The sequence below is a fragment of the Nematolebias whitei genome, chromosome 21, assembly GCF_014905685.2.
Source record: "Nematolebias whitei isolate Nwh7 chromosome 21, NemWhi1, whole genome shotgun sequence".
Classification (NCBI taxonomy): domain Eukaryota; kingdom Metazoa; phylum Chordata; class Actinopteri; order Cyprinodontiformes; family Rivulidae; genus Nematolebias; species Nematolebias whitei.
The window spans coordinates 15,924,842-15,949,680 of NC_056518.1; positions in this window are offsets into that span (position 1 = coordinate 15,924,842).

Sequence of the window (24,839 nt, forward strand, 5' to 3'; positions counted from 1 at the left end):
TATATTATTTTGATATATTTGATGTTCAGAAAAAAAAGATTTTTATGCAAATAAATTGTCACAAAAGATGTTAAATTACTATATGATTTACATTGCATCTGTTTTATGACAATAAACTGAAACTTGTGCTGAAATATTGTGGTTTATGCAACAAATCACCACCACCCCACCCCACCCCCCCAAAACCCTGATAGACAAACTACTCACACTAGGACTAAGCCCCTCCATTTGCAACTGGATACTAGACTTCTTAACAAACAGACCACAGTCAGTGAGGATCCACAACTTCTCCTCCTCCACCATAACCCTCAGCACTGGCTCTCCTCAGGGATGTGTGTTGAGCCCTTTCCTGTTTACACTGCTCACGTATGATTGTGCAGCTACCCATCCAGGCTGTCACATTGTAAAGTTTGCAGATGATACAGTGGTGGTGGGATGCATCACAAACAATAATGAGTTCAGCTACAGGCAAGAGGTGGAACACCTGGAGAGCTGGTGCAAAGAGAATAACCTTCACATCAATGTGAAGAAGACCAAGGAGATGACTTCAGAAGGAACAAACACACCTACACCTCCTGAACATAAGAGGATCTGCGATGGAAGTGGTCTCCAGCTACAAGTACTTGGGTGTACACATGAATGACAACCTCAGCTGGAGCAACAACACCACCAGCCTGATCAAGAAAGCTCATCAGAGACTCTACTTCCTCAAGCGGCTGAGACGAGCTGGACTGGGAAGTTCAGTCCTCACCTCCTTCTACAGGTGTGCAGTGGAGAGCATCCTGTGCTCCAGCATCAACGCGTGGCATGGAGGCTGCACAGCTGCAGAAAGAAAAGCTTTGCAGAGAGTGGTGAAAGCTGCACAGAAGTCTGTCGGAATCAGCCTCCCCACCATCACAGACATCTACACCTCTAGATGCAGGAAGAGGGCCACCTGCATCATGAAGGACCCTACTCACCCTGCACACACACTTTTTGCCCCACTCCCCTCAGAAACGAGGTTGAGGAGCATTAAGTGTAGAACCACTAGACTGAGGAACAGCTTCTACCCTGAGGCTGTTAGACTCATGAATCTCTAATCAGGATAACCACTGTGAAAAACCACATTATGTTGCTGCTGATCTGTTTCAATGTTGAGGTGTTCATTTGTGCTCATCTGCTCACACAGACTCATGCTCATGTTCGTGCTGCTGTTCGACGTTATGTTTTTATGCTATTAGTGCTTAATGTATTTTTAGTTGATGTTTTTCTTAGTTCATATCTTAGATGTTATCATTGTTTTTTCTTTTGCATTTTATTGTTGGATGTAACTGGGACCCTGTGTACATAATTTCATTCCACCACATGTACCACATGTGGTGTGAACGACAATAAAGAATCTCTGACTCTCTGACTCTGAAATTAAATCACCCAAGAACAAAAATCCACACAGTTTTTATCTTTGTTCACCAACTTATATTTGAACCACAGATATTTTTTTTGTTTAATGTTTAGTGTAAATCAATTTTTTGAATAGAATTTTAAAGAGAAGCTTTAATATTTCCAGTGCGCTGACAAACTTGAAGCAGAAAAAAATTGCTCCATCCTGACTCCTGTCAGCACTCCCAAAAGAGTACCAAGCCCCCTCATCTGTCATAGGGCCTGGTTGAGGAACTGAAATAGCGTCATGGTGTAAGATTCAAACCAACACTTTTATTAAGATACCTGGAAATTATTTTCAATTCAAACAACAAACTGAAATAGGACAGACAACTAGAAAGAAGAAGCCAAACAGGAAGTAAAATTAAAAATAAATGTCATTCGGCTGTAAGAGCTAAGGTTCAAGTTAGACAGAGGAGTTCAACAAGAAGATAAATTAAAAAGGAAGGTGTTCATAAGGTCGCAAACGAGGAGGACATTTTTCTGCTGTGCGAAGAGTAAATGGCTCGGCAGACGCCTGTCACTCAGGGGACCAGCATGGGATGATCAGCGATGATGACGGGGGCACAGACCTGTGTCAAGATGCCAAAGCCAGCTGTCAGTCAAAACCCCTCTGCCTTGTGGCATGACAAGGATGGGTTTCAGTCCTGCTAAAGAGGGACTTAAAGCAGGCAGGAGAGAGAAATTATCATTTTTATTTGTACAAAGCTGCATCAAGAAATAAAAAATGCATATATTCCTAATATAGGTTTCACCATGTGGCCTTTTATCTTGGGAAATAAAAAAAAATGCAACGTCCAACCTCTTAACAGGGAGTGGACTGATGGCCAGAAAAGGCTTGCGTGAGTCATCTTCCAGCTATCATGGATTGTAACCCCTCAGGCCTCAGGAGAATTCAGAATGACCAAAGAACCAGCACATTACAACAGAGAAAGCGACTCCATCCTGCAGTCTGTATATTTACTGGAACTCCAGTAGAGCTGTTTTCAATTAGGGATTGTTGACTCTTCGTGTTGGTCTACCACATCATTTCAAGTAAAATGCAACTATAGCTTGAAACCACAGTGTTTGGTTTGGCCATGTGCAACTTCTTCTTCGTCTCCTTTCTCCTGTCAGTGGTAATCCCAAAACATTTGTGTTCAATCTAACCTTCAGCAGTGTGCTTTGTGTGTGCTTTTGTACTTTGCAGTGATGTAATGTTAAGAAAATGGCTTTCTGAATTCGTGTCTTTGAGCAAAACGGCACATGATGGATTATAATCTGAAACTGTATGTAAAATCTACAGCTAAATTATCTTTAAATGTCCTGTAAATCTGTTCTAAATTAATATTAAGGACCCGCTTTCACTGCTACTTTACTTTTTAGTAACTCTTGAACTCGTTGCTTTTTAAAAAAAAAATCTGACTTTGTAAAATTGTATTTTTAGACAAACCATAATTGTTTTTTTTATCTTGTTCTTTATGCATATACACTTGAGAAAATAGTGAAAAATAATCTAAATAATAGCACTCATAAGATACAAAGAGCAACACTGAAGAGCAAACTATGTAAAAAAAAAAAAAAAAGGTTCCCAAACCGAGTCTTAACTGATTGTGCATTCCAAATGTATTTGGAAGTTGCCGTTTCCAAGTTCCTTGTATTATAAATCAAATCAAAGTAGGAATTTCAGCTTGGAAGGAGATTCCTGACCAACCTCAGCCTCAAAATTCAATAAGCCTTGTGCATAACAAGTGGGGATAACTACAGTTATAAAATATTTATTTTTCCTTCTGTCAGTTTGATTCCATAATGCAGAAAACTTACATTGTTATCAATGTGTATCTCTAACAATACTTTACCTGGATGTTGTGCACACCATTTAGCCAATCCTACTGGTTTTCCAAGTGGTAACTGGAACAGATTAAGTGGGTATGATGTATTTTCACATCTAAGCTGCAAACTATAATAATATGTCATTGTATGTTCAATTTATTTAAGTACATCAAGAAAATCAAAAAATATATATAAATTTATGGTTTGAAAAATTCATAAAAACGTAGCTTTTTCCACAGAAATTACGTTAAATGTCTACCGTAAAAACTCACGTGTGCATTAGCGTGTGCACTGAAGGTGAATAAAGCAAGCAAATGCATGTTTCTATCAGACAAAGACTTTACAGACTGCAGAACTCATTCTGCCACAGTGAAATGTGGACTGCTGGGTTTGGTTCTGATTTAATTTAGATCTTGTTAGAACACAAACATGCTTCTTCTAAATGAGGTGTACTTTGCAGCTGAACGTGCGCATGCTGTTTAAGCTGATCAATAAAGAAACGGTGGCTCTAATTGAATGGCAGCACAAAACAATTATTTCAGCCTAATAAATTCAAATTATATAGTGTGCACGCAAAAATAGTTTTAATGAAGTTTCCAATTTATAGCTATGACTTTATTCGGATCCTTACCACCACAATGTTCACATTGCAATGTTTACAATTTGTTATTCAATTACCGGTACATTGTGAGTCTGGCTCTTGGTGGAAGAGAATAGTTTTACTATAAAATCATTCATCTCAGGATCAAATTCTGAAATTTCTTCATTATAACAGAAATATTTGTATTTTTTACTAAATATGCATGTGTGTGAGTGTGTGGATTTGTTTGTGCAGGCATGGCACAGAAACAGTCAGAAACAGCTTTCAGGGAACACTGTGAACCCAGAGAGAGCTGCAGCGGTCTTTGGGGGGGCCCCAGATGTACGAAGTCCTTGAGGTGATCCAAGCCGTGACCTGACACTCCAATGTCCCAGCATGCTCTGCAGATGTGGGTCAACTGACATCTGTTTCTCACTGCAGCTCAACTCGAACCAGCCTGGCTGCCATATTCATCCTAATAACCACTCCCATAATCACCAGGGATTATTCTAATATTAGTGAGCGCACACACCCACGCACAGTCCAACTCACAGTGATGCTCTGATTAAGGTATAGTGCTCCATATGGTTTTTTGGGAGGGTTTTGGGGTAGGATTTGTATGTTTTTAGCCTTTCGGTGAAAAGCCTTGAAAAAGCCAGCTTAGCACAGACTAAAGACCCTCGCTGCATAAATAATATTAGAAAATAGCCTGAGTGAGTGGGGGTCAGACAGGGTGAGATGTGGCCTGCCAGTAGAGGAGCTCGAAACAATGAGAACACATCATGAGGCTGCTGCATGGAGATCTGGCCTTGAAGCAGTGGAGTTAGAAGAGAGACAGCGGTGGGCTATTCTGTCTTGATAAAGGAGGGATTATAAACCACTGACAGGATGTGTGAATCAAGACAACACACTCACCACACAACAGGACTAGAAAGAGACGCCACAGGGGGCCGTCAAGACAGAGCTGGAGCGAGCAGCAAGGATTACCATATAATGATGAAAGATTATGAACACTGATGAATAGATTGTAGCTTTTGACACAGTGAGAAACTTGAGAAACTGTTATTATTGAGGTTATCAGTTTGTTTTCTATGTATAAATATAAACATGTATGGATCTTCTGTAAGGAGGTTCTCAAAACGTCATAAAAATGCTTCGGTACCATGAATTTTCTATAGCTTGGTTCTTGGGATATTACAACACTGCTTTGGCTCAGGATGCACCAGAAGTGCTACTGCTAGCTGATGCTGCTGATCCCATTATTTGCACCTACATAAAACCATAAAATTCCATGTAAGGAACTATGTAATGAAAATATGGCAGTGACCTTTAGGTTTGTTTAAAAGCGTTTGCATAAACTGCCTTGTAGTAAAATGAGGCTACCCATTTTACCACCTCAATTGGCTCCTCTGGATGTGGAAAAGCAGCGGTTCTACTCTGAGTCTCTCCCAGATAACTGAACTTATCACCCTATCTCTAAGGGAGAGTCCAGCTACCCTGCGGAGAAAACTCATTTCAACCATGTGTATCCATGATCTCATTCTTTCGGTCATTACCCAGAGTTCATGACCATAGGTGAGGGTAGGAACGTAGACCGACCGGTAAACAGAGAGCTTTGCCTTACAGCTCAGCTTCCTCTTCACCACAATGGACTGGTACAGAGTCTGCAATACTGCAGATGCTGCACAAATCTGTCTGTCAATCTCACGCTCCATTCTTCCCTGACTTGTGAACAAAACCCCAAGATACTTGAACTCCTCCACTTGAGGCAGAACCTCACCCTCGACCCATGGTGTTGTCTACGCAATACGCGGGTATACGGAGTATACCTACTAGAAAAGCTTAAGAATTTCAGTATACTCACTTAAAAGTGCCCAATGATTTTTTTTTTGATACATGATACATGACATATCATTAGGCACGTGTCACTGATATGTTAAACGGAAGTTAAATGCTTCCGTAACAATCTGTCTGTATGCAGCGATTTTTTATTATATTCGCTTATCCAGTGAATTATTGTATAATTAAAACATCTGTACTTACTAGATTATACTTGAACATGTTTAGCTTTGATACTGTTTTATAAATTCTATAACATTTTTAATACAAAGTCAACTGTTGTACAAAGTTTCTTGTTCATTTATTTAAATTTAAGCATCAGAGAAATTTGGAAACATTCAATATGCTTCAAAATCTAAATAAACTGATGATTACATTGTACTTTGTACTAACCAGTGTACTTTGGTTTCTAAGCACAGTATTCCCACTACAAAATTGTAGACTACACCAATGCCTCGACCCAAAGAGAGCGATCCACCCTTTTCCGACTGAGGACCGTGGCCACAGATTTGGAGGTGCTGATTCTCATCCCAGCTGCTTCGTACTCGACAGCGAATCACTCCAGTGAGAGCTGAAGATCACCAAGATGCCAACAGGACCACATCATCTGCAAAGAGCAGAGATGGAATTCTGAGGCCACCGAACCAGAATCCCTTCACCCCCTGGCTGCACCGAGAAATTCTATCCATAAAAGTTTTGAACTGAATCAGTGACAACGGGTAGCCCTGACGGAGTCCAACTCCCACCCTGAAGGGGTCCGACTTACTACAGGCAATGCAAACCAAACTCCTGCACCTCTTGTATAGGGACTGAACAGTCCGTAACAACGGGGCCCCAATCCCATACTCACGGAGCACCCCCACAGTGTACCCCTATGAACACGGTCGAAAGCCTTCTCTAAGTCCACAAAACACATGTAGACTGGATGGGCAAACTCCTATGACCCCTCGATGACCCTAGTGAGGGTAAAGAGCTGGTCCAGTGTTCCACGGCCATGATGGAACCAGCATTGTTCCTCCTGGATCTGAGGTTCGACCAACAATCAGACTTGCTTCTCAAGTACCCCTGAATAGCCCTTACCAGGGAGGCTAAGTAGAGTGATGTCCCTATAATTGGAGCACATCCTCCGGTCCCACTTTTTGAAGAGGAGAACCACTGCCCCTGATGTCCATGCAATGTTGAAAAGGCATGTCAACCAAGACAGCCCCACAACATCCAGAGCCTTTAGGAAATCAGGGTGAATCTCATCCTCCCCCGGAGCCCTGGCGTAGCTTTTTAACTACCTTGTTGACCTCAGCCACGGTTATGGACAGATAAACCCCAAAGTCCCCCAACTCCGCTTCCTCCATGGAAGACGTGCCGGTGGGATTGAGAAGGTCTGAGAAGTATGCCGCCGTACCACCCAGGAGCAAATACAAGGATGAAATTGTTTGTCATCTCCACAGCTGAACGCTGTCTGAGTATCAAGACAATCTCAGATGTAGCTACGATTAGCCTGAACCAACTAAAAGCTCAAGGAGGGTTCGAATAACAATTCTTTACGATATGATTGTTTTTAAGCAAACTACAATTAAAAAGACATGACATGCTTTTTTTTTTTTTCTGGGGGTAAAAATATGTTTTCAGTAAAATAAAATAAAAATGGGTGAGGAAAAACACAACTTTGCACCCTCATTTTAAAAAATGTGAGTGTAGCTGCTCCACTTGTTTCTTTGAGCAGACACCGACGTAAACTACTAAGTAGACTTTTTAAGACAGGAGTCACCAATGGCACCAATCCACTTTGCTCTTCAACTTGCTCAGATTAGCCATCAGCTCATCAATCTGGTCAGAATTAAACTCTGTTTCTCCAAATCAGATAGTTCCCCAAGCTGTCTACGACAAGTGCAATGTACATTTTTCCTAACTTTTCAACAAAATCCTTTTTCAAAAGGTCCAAACTGTCCCTTTAAGCTTTACATATTTTTTAGCTTTAAGTCTTTAATTTGACTGAATCCATATCTCTTCCCTTTATTCTGGCCTTTCATTCCCCTCTAAAACATCTATTGGTGGAACTCATTGCCTGCTGGTGTTTATGATTCTCACTGGACTTGTGCTGCTGATGCTTTTTTCCACACACGCACACACACACAGTGGGTCTCAACTGCTGACACTCAACTTAATTATTTGCTGCATTTGCATCTGTAGTCACCATGGTGACCTTGTTTACGACTTCACCCCCCCCCCCCCCCCCCCCCCCCCCGTCCAGTGCACAAACATACAAACATGCTCACATTGACAGAGAAATAAGCAGGTTGCAGCTTCCTCTGTGTTTGATTTGGTGTTATAGGACCCCATCGGATCACAGCCCAGAGCAACACACACACACACACACACACACAGCAGTGGGCCTGCATGGATGCAACAGGCCCACAGACAACACAAAACCACAAGCAGCACACAGCCTAATCACCTCCAGGCTTGTCTGGATAATGACATTTGTTAAGGCTTTCGCTCAACCTGCCCGAGTCAGAAGGTCAGTCTGGCTATGTTTTCCTCTCATACAACGCTGATATAGCAGACACTAACAACCCAAAGATGAAAAGCAATAGGAAGCTCATTACATTGACTTTGCAAGGTGTTAGATGAAATAGTGTGTGCATGTACGCGTGTGACTAAAAGTCCATATTTCCTAGCAAGCACAGCTAGTTTGTTCTGGAGAGGAGGAATCTATTATGCAACATGTGAGAGCCTGCTAATCATGCCAACCAGCCTGCGTCTCCTGGCCACCTCTCAGCCAGTGCACACACACATGCACATGCACACTGGAACACACCTCCTGGCCTTCTTTCCAGCCATGCATGGCTACACACCCAGGTGGCCCTAATGGGTTTAAGAGTCATTGGAGATCCTCCTGCACTTCTGTCCAGACCTGTGCCCTCCTGTCTCTGCATGTGACTGCGCACGGAGAGGCGTGAGAGGTCAAGGCAACAAGAGGTTACCAAAACATGCCCATGCTGCACTCTGTTTATTAAAAAAATTGATATTTTTTTGGAATCACTTAGAACTTTTTCTATAATGTTAGAGAATACACATCTCACAGGAAATTGGCAAAATATGATCAGAAATTTTGCCACTTTGTTTGTGCATCTGTTAGTTGATGATTTTGAACGTTCTGTGCACAGTAGCATATAAAATAAAGCTTTTCAGCGATATGATTAAGTCAGGGGAACAACACTCACCAAGCTCTCCCTTGAGAGCATTACTTAACTTAATGGCATATGCTGACAGGCTCCCAACTGAGTGGTCCAATCTGCAACAGATGCACACGTGTACTTGGACACACCTACGTGATCCACAACCAGAGGTCCTGTCTGAGATCACCTGCAGGGGATATAAACCCTGCTGTAAGCCCCTCCTTTCACATGTGCCACTCTTCAAGTCTGATTATCAAAGTAGAGCAACTCTTGAGCTGCTTGGACTGAAACATTACTTCTTTAGTTTGACGAACTGTCTCAAGCTTGGCTTATTAATTTGTAGCTTATCATTGCTCTGCAGTGTAAAGCTTTCCTCGCAATTACTGTAGTTCACCCTTTGAATGTGTAAAAGAAACTCGGTCTCGCTGTAAACTCAGCTGATACATATGATCCAGTGGCTCAAACTTACATGGTAAAATCACTGCTGTCAGAGGCTTTGTATCAGACTCTGACATATTTCTGATGGGCCCAAAGCATTTCTTGCCATTTGGCTCCTGCTCCATATTGTGACAACTGTGACGTTCTCTGAGCCGACAAGCTCTTTCTGCTCCCATGAACCTGCAGCACGTTGGCGCAATAAATACTTTGATAGTAGCTCAAGCTGTATCTCAAGTAAAAGCAAACAACACAGTGGTCCTTACAGGACTTCTTTTGTAAGGGTTTGGTTCGGGATTCGTGAAACAATTGGTTCCAGATTGAGTCAGGCTTCTGCTCTCCCCAGGGGGATGGTTTAAATATATCGGAGCGGAGAGAAGCAGTAATGATAGTGGAAATGGTGAGAAAGCAATCGAGAAATGGGGAATGAGTGAAATGGAAAAGAATTCAACCGTGGACAGTGTGGGAACTTTTGAATTTAATGAGGAAAATAGAAGTCAGGGTGGAAGGTTCATGAATCGCATAAAGTCGGCCAATTTCTACAATAAATTTGAAAGATTAGAAAACAGCAATTTAAAGATAAATAAGTCTTTGTTTGAACTTGAATAAAGGTGACTTAAATAAAATGAGAACTTGAATAGAACCGAGGCAGTACAGGGGCTCAGTTGGTAGAGATGCCGCCTCTCAGAGAGAAGGTCGTCGGATCGAATCCCGGCTGGAGGGCTTTCTGGGTAGAGTTTGCATGTTCTCTCCGTGCAAGAGTGGGTTTTCTTTAAGTACTTTGGTTTCCTCCCACAGAAGAATGGGCACCAGCGAGTTAGCGACCCCCTTGACCTGGAAAGGATGAAGCGGGTAAAGATAATGTATGAACGAATGAATGAGTAGAATAGAAATAGAATCACAAGACAAAGGCAAGTTTTAAATGCACATTATCAAATAATATTTGTGTCAATTCAAAACCAGTAGTCAGTGCAGCAGCTGAATTTCACATTTTATTATTGTCTGACTTGCATTTACCTTTACATTATTTTAATCTGGAACCACTTCTTTTTAGTATAAGCTCACATTTGTTTATGCAAATTATTTTAATGTTAAAAAAAAATAGATATGGATGTTCCCTGTCCATGCAGGAAACGTTATTTGGATTATATTAATCATTTGCCTTTGTGCGAATAAAATGTGTTGATTTATTTTTGAACCACAGAACATTAAAATTGATTTGTTGTTGGTGAAGTATTGAGCTTGCAGTGACAAAATAAGTTTTATTTTCTCCAAAAACAGGCTTATTGACATAAAAATTGTATACAAACAAGCAGTATCTTGCAGTAGACATGCTAGGTACATAAAAGTGACAAAAATGTAATAACCGCATTTCATCACATTTTTAGCTATTGTGTAGCAACGACAACTATCTAGAGCCAGTTGTGCAGCAGAACGAGGCTGTGCCACTTGAGCAGCTGGCAAATTGTCCATAATTCCAGTTTTATAATGTGTAACATTGTTCATTACAATTATTTTAACTATTATTATTATTATGTTATCAGAAACTGTTAAATAAAAAGTCTATTGATTTATTTTATTTTGTTCTCTAAGTGTATTACTGTATTATTATTGTTGTTGGGTTTTTTTGTCATTAAAAAAAAGCTCTTTTTATTTGGAGCAGAAATACGAGAGTGAACGGCCTCCAGCCATGTCCCTCCCTCAGATAGCAGACGCATCGTTTCTTATAAAATGTGTGGTTTGGTTGTTTGACCTGGGTGATTCTCCATAACAATATCGGCAAAGAAACTGTAACCGTCCTTGAGCATCAGATTGCCTTGTTTGCTACTAAAATTACTGGAAGGCAAAATCCTGGCGTTAACTTGTCTTGATACAAAGCTACAATGTTTAAAACACGTGGCAACATTCTGAAAGCACATTATTAAACATTCAGATAAATATTAATATACAGATTTTCCTTTTGGTGTTTCTTTTTACCTTTCCAAATAAGCCCTATAAGATATAAGGAAATTGGCCCTGGTATGGGTTTTGAATTTCTCAGAAATACGTTAATACAGTTTATAAAAGCCTGTTTCATATGGTCTAGTCCTGATGATGCTGTTTTGTAAAATCTAAACTGAATACAATTCATTCTTGCTTTGCAGCTTACAGGTAAAAAGAGAGGTGACACAGAACCAGTGTTCACTCTCAGCACACTCTTTCAAAAGTGTGTGCTTAACCCTTAAGAGGACGTAGCTAAAGGGACCTGGTGAGGGTTTGGCTATGGTCCAGATGCCTTCATGCAAACAGCAACACACACACTTGGTCCTCATCTTGGGTGATTACATAGCCTTTCAAACTCATTTACACACACAAGCATTCAAGCTGAAAGCTAATTTGTTCCAGCATACATAAACATGCACACACTTCTGCATTGACACATAGAGCGAGGATAAAAAGTGGAACAATGTAATTGCAGTAAAGACAACACCATTACAGACACATGCAGGTTCACACACAAATAAATTATAACTGTGTCCAATTTCACTTTGAAATGTTCAATAGTGACAAAGAGCTGATTTGACAACCATGTATTGTGATATCAGACAATCTGAGGCTGATTCTTTGAAGGATTTTAGATTTTAGTAGATGAAATGGTTTTTGTTTTCCCTCCCCACTTCCTGTGGTCACAAGGTGAGGCAGTATTTGTTTGGTCTCATGATTACTCATCATCTGCAGGTGTGGATTTGTGTGATTCAAACCGTTTGCAGGAAGGAGGTTGTTTTCAACTGAGCATCCATTCAAGACGCGGGGGAAATGAAGACAAACTGCTGCTGTGACTTTTTAGATAAAAGTTGACGTGTGTTTCTGGAGACAGTTCTCCAGTTGTTGTGTCCCAGAGATGCATCCCCAGGCTATCTGACACCTCTTCCTGTTTGGACATAATGCCCCTTAGGACACTCACAGCTGTGTACAAAGTCAGATCCCTCTTTTTAGATCCACTCACACACCACAGTGTTGCCTGTTAGATTCCATTTATCAGCCATGTTGGTGACACATTCTCCTTTTCATGTGTGACCAACAGCCCTTGGTCACATGAAGGATGTTACAACAGCTGTGATGTGCACACAGAGGAGCATCTGTGTATACACATGGGTGTGCACGTGTGTTTGCATTAATGTATGTGTGCATGCTCTTCTTAGTTTAGTCGGAGCCACTCAAATTCCTCCTGGCATCACCTTGTCATTTCTGCTGTGTTCAGAGGGAGGCATATGAAAAGAAGGCAACAAATGAATTTAAAACTGCAGCTGCATCCTTGAGAACGAATAAAGAACAGTCACAAAGGATGAAGACAAACAAGCCAAAGCAAGGTCTTATACCTGTTCTGTCTGGAATGGTTGGACCAAAATTCATGCTTGTGTCTTGGTGCAAAAACAAATAAGTGAATGACATTTACATATGCGGTCTGAACGGCACTCATCCTGACGTACTTGAAGAATCCTTCATGATAAGGACTTCCTGACATGGTGAGGGCATGTACTGTACTGTTAAGTGAGAGCAAAAAGCATCTTCTCTGTTGTTGTGGTTATCAGGGTGATAAGGACGGTGGCCCTGAGGTGTAAATGAACAACATTTGAAAAAACAGAATTACATTTTCAAAAAACGAAATTAAATTTGAAAAAAACACAACAAAAACAAGAAAAACACAACAACATTTGAAAAAGCTGATTTACATTAAGCCTAAGCGGAAGTGGCCAGAATCACATTTGAAAAAACGGAATAACCAAATTGAATAACCAAACTGATACTGCCAACGCAAGTTATAAAAAATATCTAAATAATGATACAAGGTAAAAAGGTAATTATATTCAATATTTTGCAATTACTGTAAAAAAAAATTGTAAATGTTAAGAATTTTTGGATATACACAATTCTGATCGTTGGGTCGGGGAGCAAGTTCCTTCCTCCACGTTGCAAAAGATAGGAGGCCTTTCCATCAACTGTTTTGATTGGTTTAGTTACAATTTTTCTGTGGCCCCATAACAAGTGAGATTTGTTTACCTCAGATTTTATATTTTAATTAGGGTAATTATTCATAGGTTAGGAGCATCTTCCTTTTTACTCACAGTGAAATATAAGCTAGAAATAAGTCAAAAAGAGCATGATTTTGGCACTTTGAGTGGGAATTTTTGACAAGTTCTTAAGGTCTGAATGTCACATAAACAAAATGTGATGCCGTCAGAATGAATTACACAACAGGCTTCATCATGGCCAAGTCAGTGATTATGATCATTAAGACAGCCTCAAAAGAAGAAACTCTGTGCTATAAAACAAGCTACTAGAAAATATAGGAAGCTTGGGAACATTTTTTTGAGTAATTTTGTAAATCTTTTAGCCATCCTAAATGCATAAAATATCATGTGAACCACCAGCATTTGTTATAGTTTTGACCCATTTGGTTGTTCGTCCCTGCGTCATGACTACAAGTGATAAAAAGTCCCCAGAGAAAAGGAAAGCACTGACTGTGAGTCATTACAAATACGGAAAAAGAACAAGAAACATTACAGGAGTTAATCAAAATGGTTTAGGACCAGCTTATGCTGTTCATATGTTTAAACTGCATATGAATATTTAACATACAAGTAACACAATAAGGTGATTTAGACTAGACCTGTTTAACATAATTGAAATCTTACTGTGAGTTGCCATTTTCTTAAGTAGTTCTTGTATCAGTAAGCTTTGATTCCTGCACCTTCTGGTATGGTGTAGTGTATTTATCCCACATACTGGGTCTGATAAGGGAGAAGACGGTGCATAAGAGTAGCTTCTTAGCCACCAAATGCAGCAAATCCCTTATTTGTTACAAGTAAACCTGAGAAAGACGAGGGGAATATCTTAACCAGCCATACCAGTGCAGCCAGCTTCAACGTAAGAGCTGACATATAGAACATGGGAGATAGAGGACGAGCAGAGAAACCTTCTTCTTCATCTCTGGCCAGCAGGATTAGAATGTTTACTCCCAAACGCTGAAGCAAGAAGCATGCACAAATACACACCCAGATGCCCGCAATCTAGACACTGTACATGCAAACACAGATGAGACAACAGACATGTGTTGTGTATGCATAATTTCAAATATATGAATACACACTTGTATCGATCCAGTTCATTCAGCTGGCCTGGCCTTGTTTTGTGTATTTGTTGGTGCTGAGGTCTGCACCCATCTGCTCCTATGTGTGTGTAATCTGCCTCAGACAGGCTACGGCGCTTAGAGAGGCCAGACTGCAAACACTGCACTGGGATGAGACACCTGCCACAGGGCTAAGACCATAGCCCTGACGCACAAACACACTCACAGATGGAGAGGCCATGGTTACCAGGGACAAACGTGTCCACACTTACTCAGTTACAGTGCAAGCTGCACAATGATCACGTGTTTTTGTGCTGTTTAAAAACTAATTTTTCCATCTTGACGATAATTAGTTGGTACTAATCGAAGCCGTATTTGACAGCTTATTTACAGTGTTCATATTGCTCCTGGTAAAGATGGGGGGGAAAATCTCTACTTCTTCTCGTCTTGAAGTCTAGCTTTGAGCATCTGCTGTCAGGGTGTCACGTCTGAATTTAGCAAATGCCCAGGCACGAGGTGGCTGCGTTCTAAACGCCCAATGCTCAAAGGAGTATCTGTCGTGCCGCGGCTCTGCGTGCCAAATCAGAGCTGGCTAGGAGCTCCCTATAGGCGAACAGATGGCCATTACTATCATTTATAACTTATTAGGGCCTGTAATCCTACCTGCGTCAAACACGCCCCAACGCTTAGAACTGGCTTTTTTCTTCTTCTTCTTTGCCTCTTTTAAAACTATTCCACATGCCAGAAAAGTCAGAGTCACGATTTTCTCAGTTTCGTTTTTTTTTGCTTCCCCTCTTTCTGTATTTTTAAACTGCATGATTGACACATATGTGCAGAGATAATATGAAATAGGGTTATCTTTCCATTAAATCAACCGTCAACAGATTGCCCCATGATGGTGCAGAGCTGGGAACTGATAACACTGGACGGAAACGCAGGCACAACATGTGGTGTACGATCATTTTCACCAACTGCACAGGAGAATCATACAGTTATATTTATTTTCATAATGCTGCTCTGTTTTTGCCTTTCTGCTGTAATGCTTACACTAATAGGCAGCTCTCCTTGTGAAGTCATATGCTGTTTGCCAATGCCTCTGACTGTGTTTATTAAAGTGCATCTCTGTGGACTGAAGATTTACAAAGAGTTCTTTATTAATACATTGATAATTTTTTGCACATCCTGGCAGATATCTGTGTCCTAACAAAGCCCTTCCTCCTACTTTGTCAGTCTATCAGTCTGGCTCCACGGAGGCAAATCGTCAGTGATGCCTCACATTCACCACCCAAGCAGGTGTGGGCATTGACGTTTCTACTGTGAACAGGCTGCATCTGTCATGTGGCAAAGAAGAAATAGCTCTAATCAATGTCCCCCTTGGACTCGCACACATTTTCCACATTGCTGCAACAAACAAGGATCTGAGAAACGATCATTGTAAGCCTGAGTGGTTAACATCAAGGGCGATCGATGAGGTCGACACTATAGAAAGTCAACACTTGCATTGCATCCTTGAACTTCAATGTAAACTCGACCAACGAAATTAAATAAAAAAAAAACAGGTTTGAGACGTCCTGAAACCTTTGACTCAATGCCACACCTATCATTTGTCGCCATTTTGAAGCAGCTACGTTGTTGCAGCCATTTTGTGTCCTTGCCATTTAGCACCGGGTAGAGCTTCAGCTGGGGAAGCCAAATGGTGCATGTGAACCCTCCCCACCAGCCCCCTCTCTCCACAAACGTACCCAACACCATCATTTGTGACCGTTTGGATAACAGACAAATAGATGGGCAGACACACGGGCAGACAGAGAGACAGAAGGAAGGCAGATGACTGGCTTTGATGAGTTTTATGGGGATGTGTGCGGAAAGACGGACGGACAAATGTTGGCAAACAGACAGACAGATAGACAGACGGTATACATACATGTGTGTTTCTGCGTGTGTGATGTGTGTGTGAGCGGATGTCAGACCAGGTTGTGTGTTCCTGCAGTGGCAGAGATGAGAGGGAGAGAACAGGAAGCTGCTCTCAGGGAGACAGATGGACCGCCATGCTGTGGACACGTACACACAAACTCACACACACACACTCAGAGTGACACACAACAGTGCAGCCAACAAGAAAACATATCAGAGAACGACTGCGGAAAACACAAAAAAACACCTAAATGTTAGCCCAAACAGGGGCAGACGTAAATGACGCAGAAATCAGGTGAACAATGCTCCAAAGTGTCTTCTTAAGCAACCCGGAGCAAGAACTTCGTCTCTACGTTCGTTGGTATAGTCAGAGGTGGAAAAAGTACTGAGAATGTGTACTCAAGTACAAGCGCTGTTACACTGCTTAAATTGTACTCAATTACAAGTAAAAGTACAAAGTACTCTTCTCAAAAACTCAGAGTATTAATTATTTTTTAACTAATTGATGTTTCATTGTGTTGTCAATAGAAGGCATCAGTTTGATTTACTGTACTGTATATAACAGCTACATTCAAAGTACATTTCTCAGACGCTCAGAAGCTCCGTCTTATTTTAGTACCAGGCAAACCAATGGCAGTGACAATATCTAAGACCTTTGCATACTTAGCCAAGCTAATACCCCACACATACAAACAATTAAAAAAAAAACAATATCATACAGGTAGCTGTAAAACCTTGTATACTGCAATGTGTTTTTTGAGATTAGACACTGAAGTCTTGTAAGCTGCTATCACCGTAAAGATCAAACACAGTTTGCATCTGGACTCTGTCTCCTTTTCATCCTCTGTACGTGAACGATTCCTCCAGGTACAGCCACGGGCACTCGTCCTCAGCCTTTACCTCGTCATTTTCTCTGTTGACAGTGTTGTCCTCTGTCTCCATTTTGGCTTTTCTCCAAATCTTCGATCCATAAATGACTCTCCACAGAGTTGTTCTTCGCTTACATCATAGGTAATTGGTGCGTTCATGATCTGAGAGCTACATATTGGCTACAAAGATGCAGATGAACGGTTTGAATATTAATTCAAATTGCGGCCGCACTCAGTAGCGACTTCTGATTTTAATGAAGTATTGTAGATTACATGGTCTAAATTGTACTTAAGTATGAGTAAAATTACACACTTGAAAGAAATACTTATAAAAGTACAAGTACACAAAAAATCTACCTAATTACAATAATGTGAGTATTTGTAATTCATTGCTTCCACCCCTGGTTATAGTGGTCATTCAGCTCTTTTAAAACGGGGTTGAAGTTTATTTATTTATTATTATTTTTTTTTATTAATCTAAAAGAAAATCATATCAGTTTGGGGGAATACCATTTTCAAACCTTTATATTGCTGCCAGTACTCGATTGATGGTGTAGGCCTCAGTCAGGCTAACCACTGAGGGTTGCTCCTACAGTCATCTACAACAGGTAAAATATTAACTGTTAATAACTTGTCCACAGAACAACACTGTAAAAAGACCTGAACAATCACATTGATGTTTATAACAAGCCTTGTTTGACAAACTTTGCAAGTTTCTTTGCAAAAAAAATCCCAGCTGCGCAGCTAAAAACTCTAAATCCACAATGAATGCAGTGAGACACTCGTCGACAAACGTACATGACACACTCGAGCTCATAACAGGTGTTAATCCTGCCAGCTTCAGGTATGTGATGACAATCTTCTCACACCCAACTTGAGAGCACTGGCGGATCTAGGCTACGCCAGGTTGTCACACAGGATGTGTTGTGTGTACACACACACACACGTACACACATGCGTTCTCCATCTTCTCCTCGTTTTTGCTGTCTCCAGTTTGAGCAGCGACGCACAGGAAAAGGAAGGAACGAGCGAATGAAGGAGCGAAGATGAGAGAGTTTTCACAGACATCGACTCCAGCGGCGACAACAGCGGCGTCACACCACGTGTGTCGGTGTGTTTGTGTGTGCCCAGGCGTGTGTGTTAGGTGTGTTTCACAGGATTGCCAACACATCTCCTCGCAGCGAGAGCCCTATAGGTACAGAGACATCTGTGGAGTGAAAGGACGCCAGCTTGTGTGGCCGTCTCTGGAAGAAGGAGAGGAAAGGAGACAAAAGATGAGAGATCTTTAACTTTTTACCCAAACATTTTGAAATGTATTTTTTTACTTGCAATATGAAAATTTAAAAACAAGAGCTTATAAAAATACAAATTAGGTTTCAAAATTATAATCCAACACTAAGAATAAATTATTCTGAAGCTGTTTCCATAAAACATCATCAGCTGACTAAATGATAACCAGTTTGACCATTTCATAAATTTGCTTTTTTCAAAGATGAAGCTATAATATCTTTGAGATTTATCATTCTACTGTAAGTCCTCAGATGCTCCTCTGGCTTGACCTAATAAAAATACTGTATCACCGGACAGACATTCCTGCTGCAGTCCTCGTAATCACACCATAACCCAGTGATCCAGCTTTTATAAAAACTTAAAGGTGAATCAGGAATAGCTGAGAAAAAAATTAGTTTCCTCAAGTTGACAAAAAATGCTATAACTTCTCGGTATTTGGTCTGTTTGTAGCCTCAAACCCCGGGGAGCATGCTCAGTAATGTCACCATTACTGTTTTTGCACCATGATGGATGGCAATTTGTCATTGCCTACAGCTATGTGCATTGAGAACAGCGGTAGTGCTCATAGTTGAATGTGTAGATGTCCTACTTGAGCAAGGGCTACGGCAAGACCATCGCACCACATTGCGTTCTGAGGTTTGAGGCTAAACTGTGTCACAAGCGCACTGTCCATCACACCGAAACTCTATCGACTCATCATCAAAACCCTGTTGAGCTCTCAGAGCAGGACATCGGGGACCTTCCTCTTTAGGGTGGAGGTAGCCAGGAACATGTGGAGGTATGTTCAGTGGCTAAAGTCTGATTCAGGCCACAGGGCTACCTACATAAAATGTATTGTTACCCAGGTGCTGGGAGGACATGCCACTCAAGCCCCATGGAGAGGGATAGGAGGATGCAGGACCTGTTATCAACACTGTCCTCAATGAACATTGATGATTTCCATGATGCTGGTGTTCTTTGGATTCTATATACCTGGCCTATACCTGTTACTTGTTTTCATACTTGTATACTTCACCTGTTTTCACTGTAATGTTACTGAGATGTAAACCACAAGAACTCAAGATCACTGAGATGGGTGCTGTTGTCAGCTCCACCACAGTTTTTAATGATGCTACATCTGTAGCAGTCAGGATTGACGTGTTTTGCTCTGTTTTCTCCTTCACCTCCTTTTCATAGTGAGCTGTTGAGGATAGTTAGTGGGCTGTGCTGGTTGTGCCAGCAACCAGTGCAGCTGTGGCTGATTACCCTGATTATACCTGACCATACTTAAGGCTGAGCTGAACCCTGATTCTTCCTATGAAAGTCGTTGACAGCTAACACCTCAAACACTTCTCAGATGAACTTCCAGAGATTGTTTCAGAGACCTATGCCTAATGTTATCTCTTATCTGTGTTTTCTTGCAGGTTCTTCTGTGTGCCTTGTGATTTTCCTTTGTGAGCTGATTTGAAGAAGTTCCTCCAGCAACTCTTCTCCTCTAAGTGAAAATAGGACGCCAACATAGTCTGCCACCCACTGCCTGCCCGCTTTCTTGCTCCACCTGTGGAAAAGCATCTCATGGAACAATGCTGATCTCCCCTGTCAAGCTCCTGTGAACTAACCAACGCAGTAAGATTAAAGAACACATCTCTTAGATCTACCAAACCAAATTCTACTTAGTACTTAAAAACTAACCTGGTCCTCAGGTCCATTCCACAGTAAACATTTATCTGACTTCCTTTCCCTTTTACAATAAAAGCTTTGATTTTTATTCTGCTTCCTGTGTTGGTTTTTCAGCTCAGTACTCTAAACCATTGTGTAAAAATATAATACTATAGCAATACAGTAATACAGTAGCAAACCTTTACTGCCTGTGCTGTCGATTTTATGCTTCTGACAAAAGTCAGGCAGACTGTTGGAAAGTCTAGCTCTTATTTGAACTTTTACCCATAGGCTATACTTTTACACACAAATAAACAGTGACTGTTTTTAAGAAGTACAATCTATTGTTAAACATGACACAAGTTTTAATGAGGAATTTCTTGCTTTCAACAGGAACTACTCAGTGGGATGAAACAACGAAGGACGTTTTGCAGTCCAAGATCTCAGGTAAACATTGGTCGCGGGATTTGCTGACGTAAGCAGAACGGGCCTTGTAAAAAGTTTGTGCAAGCCCAGATACAAACGTACAAAACCACCTTGATTCCCAGACACCAACTGGTGAGGTTGCACTGAGGAATTTCACAAAGAGAGAACATAGTTTGTGTTTGAAACTTGAGGGAAATCTGCCAAAATAAAGGACTCATCTTTTTCTGCTTCCTCCTCCACTGTCGCAGGTTCTCAGATCTGCTCAGCTCAGCTCAAAGTTTCTGTCCTTATTTTTTATTTACTGAAATAATAATTGTTTACCAGGAAAATAATCTGCATTTTATAGGTTTGTGATCAGACAAAACCTTTATTGATGGTTACATGTTACCAGTAGCCTGGTTATTGGTTTATTAATTAATTCATTTGTTTATAGATTTCACATGGGAAAAAGTTGAGCTATATTCATTAACTGCCTGTAAAATGTTTTCATGTTGGAAATGATTAATTGTTTCCAGTGAAGAGGAACGCTGCATGCTGGGACGGAGTATCAGAGGACTGCGACACTGAGTCAACAGGCAGGAGATGATCCTCTGTTTGTGCTGGACTGTTCATTTTCCATCACTTATCCTACAAAATGAGACCATGTTGCACAGTTTGACTTGTTCAATTTTTTATATTTTTCAAAAATCAGTAGATGAAGAAAGCAGGCAAACACAACACTGTTCAGAAAGTCTACTCACTCAAACCACGTACAAACACAGGTCCAATCTCAGCTCATAAACTGGGTTAAAAGTTCGAGGAATAAACACTTTTAACATTTCAAACTCAAACAGCAGCTCCATCTGCTCACCTTCCACCTTCATCCACAAAAGGAGAAAAGTGAATTAAACGTAAACTGATTCATTTTGACAAACATCCATCATCTTCCGCTTATTCTGAAGTCAGGTCTCGGGGGCAGCTGCTTGAGCAAGGAGGCCCAGACATCTCTTTCCACAGCCAGCTCTTCCAGCTCTTCTGGGGACCCCAAGGCGTTTCCAGGCCATCATAGAGACTGTCTCCAGATTTCACTGGTTAGCCTGGGTCTTCCCTGGGGTCTCCTCCCAGTCGAACATGCCCGAACCACCTCAACTGGCTCCTCTCGATGTGGAGGAGCAGCGGTTCTTCTCCGAGTCTCTCCTGGATAACTGAACTTCTCACCCTATCTCTAAGGGAGAGTCCAGCTACCCTGCAGAGGAAACTCATTTCAACCTCCTGTATATGTGATCTCATTGTTTCGGTCACTGCCCAGAGTTCATGACCATAGGTGAGGGTAGGAATGTAGACCGACCGGCAAACAGAAAGCTTTGCCTTACAGCGCAGCTTCCTCTTCACCACAACGGACCGGCACAGAGTCCGCAATACTGCAGACGCTGCACCAATCCGTTTGTCAATCTCACGCTCCATTCTTCCTTCACTCGTGAACAAAACCCCGAGATACTTGAACTCCTCCACTTGAAGCAGAACCTCACCCTCGACCTGAAGAGAACAATCCACCCTTTTCCAGTTGAGGACTGGAATTTTGACCAACATTTTGAATCATATATTGAACAAATCTCTGTTAAGTTTATATTTATTTCAGTCCAAATACAAAAAAATACATAATTTGGGAATAATTTTGCATTAAAGTCATCGTTTAAGTATTAAAAAAAATCAGGTATGGTCTCAGCTGACAAATAAGAGTTGTCATGGTATATGTTCAGAATAAAAGGACCACTGGAGGAAATATATTGTTTACAAGTCCTTTCAGTGACTGTAAAGTGAATAGATTTTGAAGATGGTGGCCTTCTTCAACAATTCATCTATAACCCCACAGCCAGGGACTTCCAGCACAAATGGAGTTGATGACAATACAAGCAAATGTCCTCCTCGTGTGTACAAGCGGGCACACTCGAGCAGATGTGCACAGAAGACCTTGGGAGCATGAGCCAGGGAACAGGACACAGGTGCACCTGCTCTCTGCTCTCAACGAAAGGTCAGTCAAACTTCAGCGACGGATGCGACCGTCCACAATTTCTGTCTGAGCGCGAATGAGACAAGGATTGTCACAAAAAGTTTATATTTGTACGGTTTACGTATTTGTGCCCTCTTATATAGCCTTTTTAAATTTTATTTTATTTTAGCTCCGCTTCTCTTTTCTCCAAATAGTCATCCATGCCACACGCAGCTCCGTGTTGGTTGCCAAAGTGCATTTCCAGCGATCTGAGCAGGTATACAGGAGAAAACATGTGCAGCCGGACCGGTGCCAGGAGAGACAGAAGGTCCGCAATGATGTTTCACTACATAGATTATGCAGAAACGGCGGTCAGAATGAGGAACAGACAGAGAGCGAGGAAACAGACAATTATAGACAGAAAGGGAGGACAGAGACGAATCTGCACGCAGAAAAGTGTAAGCATGAGAGGAAGAACATGTGAGACAAAGAGAGGGGAATGAAGCATGGAGTGTGTGTGTGTGCAGGCTACAGCTGGCAGAGGGATTCCCAGAGCCAACTGCCAGTGTAGTGGAGCTCCTTAACAACTTCACAGGCCTCTCAGAAAGGAGCTTTAAAGTGGCCACATGGCCTGGCCAGCACAGCAGAGCAGAGCAGCCGGCTTTACTTGGGCTCTGCGCACATATATACACACACACATATTTGTGCACAAACATTCACACACACACAAGCTCAAACAAGCTTCAGCCCGCCAGCTGCTGACAGGGACAAGAGTGTCCAGAGCGATAAATCTGTGAGCATGTGCAAGTGCAGGAAGGGGGTTAAGCAAGAAATAGCAAAAGAGCAAAAAGCTTCCTCTGCATTGAAACGCTGTGATTTGTGCCGTTTGAGGTAAAATCTTTGTCCAGAAATTAAGTTTCTTGAAAGTGGCATGCCTTGCGAGTTTAAAACAGGACAAATAAAATGAAAGAAATTGTTGTGTCCTATTTGCGGGAATGAATACGTGCTGTCGTGCTGTCAGGCAAAGCAGCTTTGCTCGTCGCCTTTTGATTCCTCCGATAACAGTAAGCAGTGGCCGATCATCAAATGTTCTCAGCGAATTAAGCCTCCTAATTTCAGAATCTCAGGCTGATCCTTTAAACGCTTGGTGCAGAGCAGAAATTGGTTCCTTTATTGCCTCATTCATATGTTTGATTATCATTATCCCTCCTTGGAGCTGAACTGAGGAAGAGGTTTTGTAGCAAAGAGGGAGGAGGAGGAGGAGGCCAGTGGATGAGATGCCATCACACAGTGGTGAGACAAACGTCTCCTTTTTCTTTCTGCTTCTCAAACATTCAGTAGACGCTTGTCTGACTGGATCAGTAGAGTATATTTTCCAGGGGTTGTTCGGTGACAAAGGTTTTCCAGCCAGGATCACCGTCTTCCCTGTTTTCCCACCATCACTATGCCAGACCACCACTATACTAATGGCAGGGCATTAGCATTTCAAGGAGCCTCCATTAAGGAGGGCAAGAAAAGCTGCTCTCGGCGGGGGGAAATCCATTTTGTCCCAAGCTCCAACATCTGCTGCAGCCGTCCCGGCCAGAAGGACGCTCAGATAAAGCCGAAGAGCCCTCTGATTTACTGTAATGACAGACAGACAGATAGACAGGCAGAACGGATGACCATATGCGGAAGAGAGGGAGAAAAGGGAAAAGACAAAAAACAACTTCTGCCTCACTGTCTGTCATCTTCTGGTGCTTTTTGTGTGCGTGTGTTGACGATGGGGGTGGGGGGTTTAGGGAAAGCAGGTTGCAAGATTAAGCTGTGCTCCTTATACTTGATGCCACACGTAGAGTGAAAAATAATCAAATCTATACAGTACAAGGCTGAAATGATGACATTTTAAGAGAGGACATCTGCAGTCCTGATGAGAGAGCTCACAAGCTGCTTGTCATCTAGACTCATATAACGGCTAAAGACCTGAACCAGAGAGGGAAGACAAGTCAAAGAGAGCAGCAGAGGGACACAGGGCCTTGATCCCCACCCCATCTGTCCATCTCATGCCTCTCCTATCTCTGTCATCCCTCCATCCCACCACCGTAGTCTCCTGTTTGTTTTGATCTAAAACTATAAGTCCATCAACAAGCTAAAGCCCAAACAGCACCGAGGTGAGTGGAATCACTCACTGGCCAGCTGAGAGTTTTTACCGGATATACAGAAACAAAGAGACATTTTTAAACTGGGAAATGAAAAAAACACCAACACTGACATGAAGTTCAAGAAGAAGAATGCCTTTACAATTCCTCTTGTGTAAATTAAAAGGCTTAGGATTCCTCATTCAGTTCAATTCAAATTCAAAAATACTTTTATTAATCCCAAA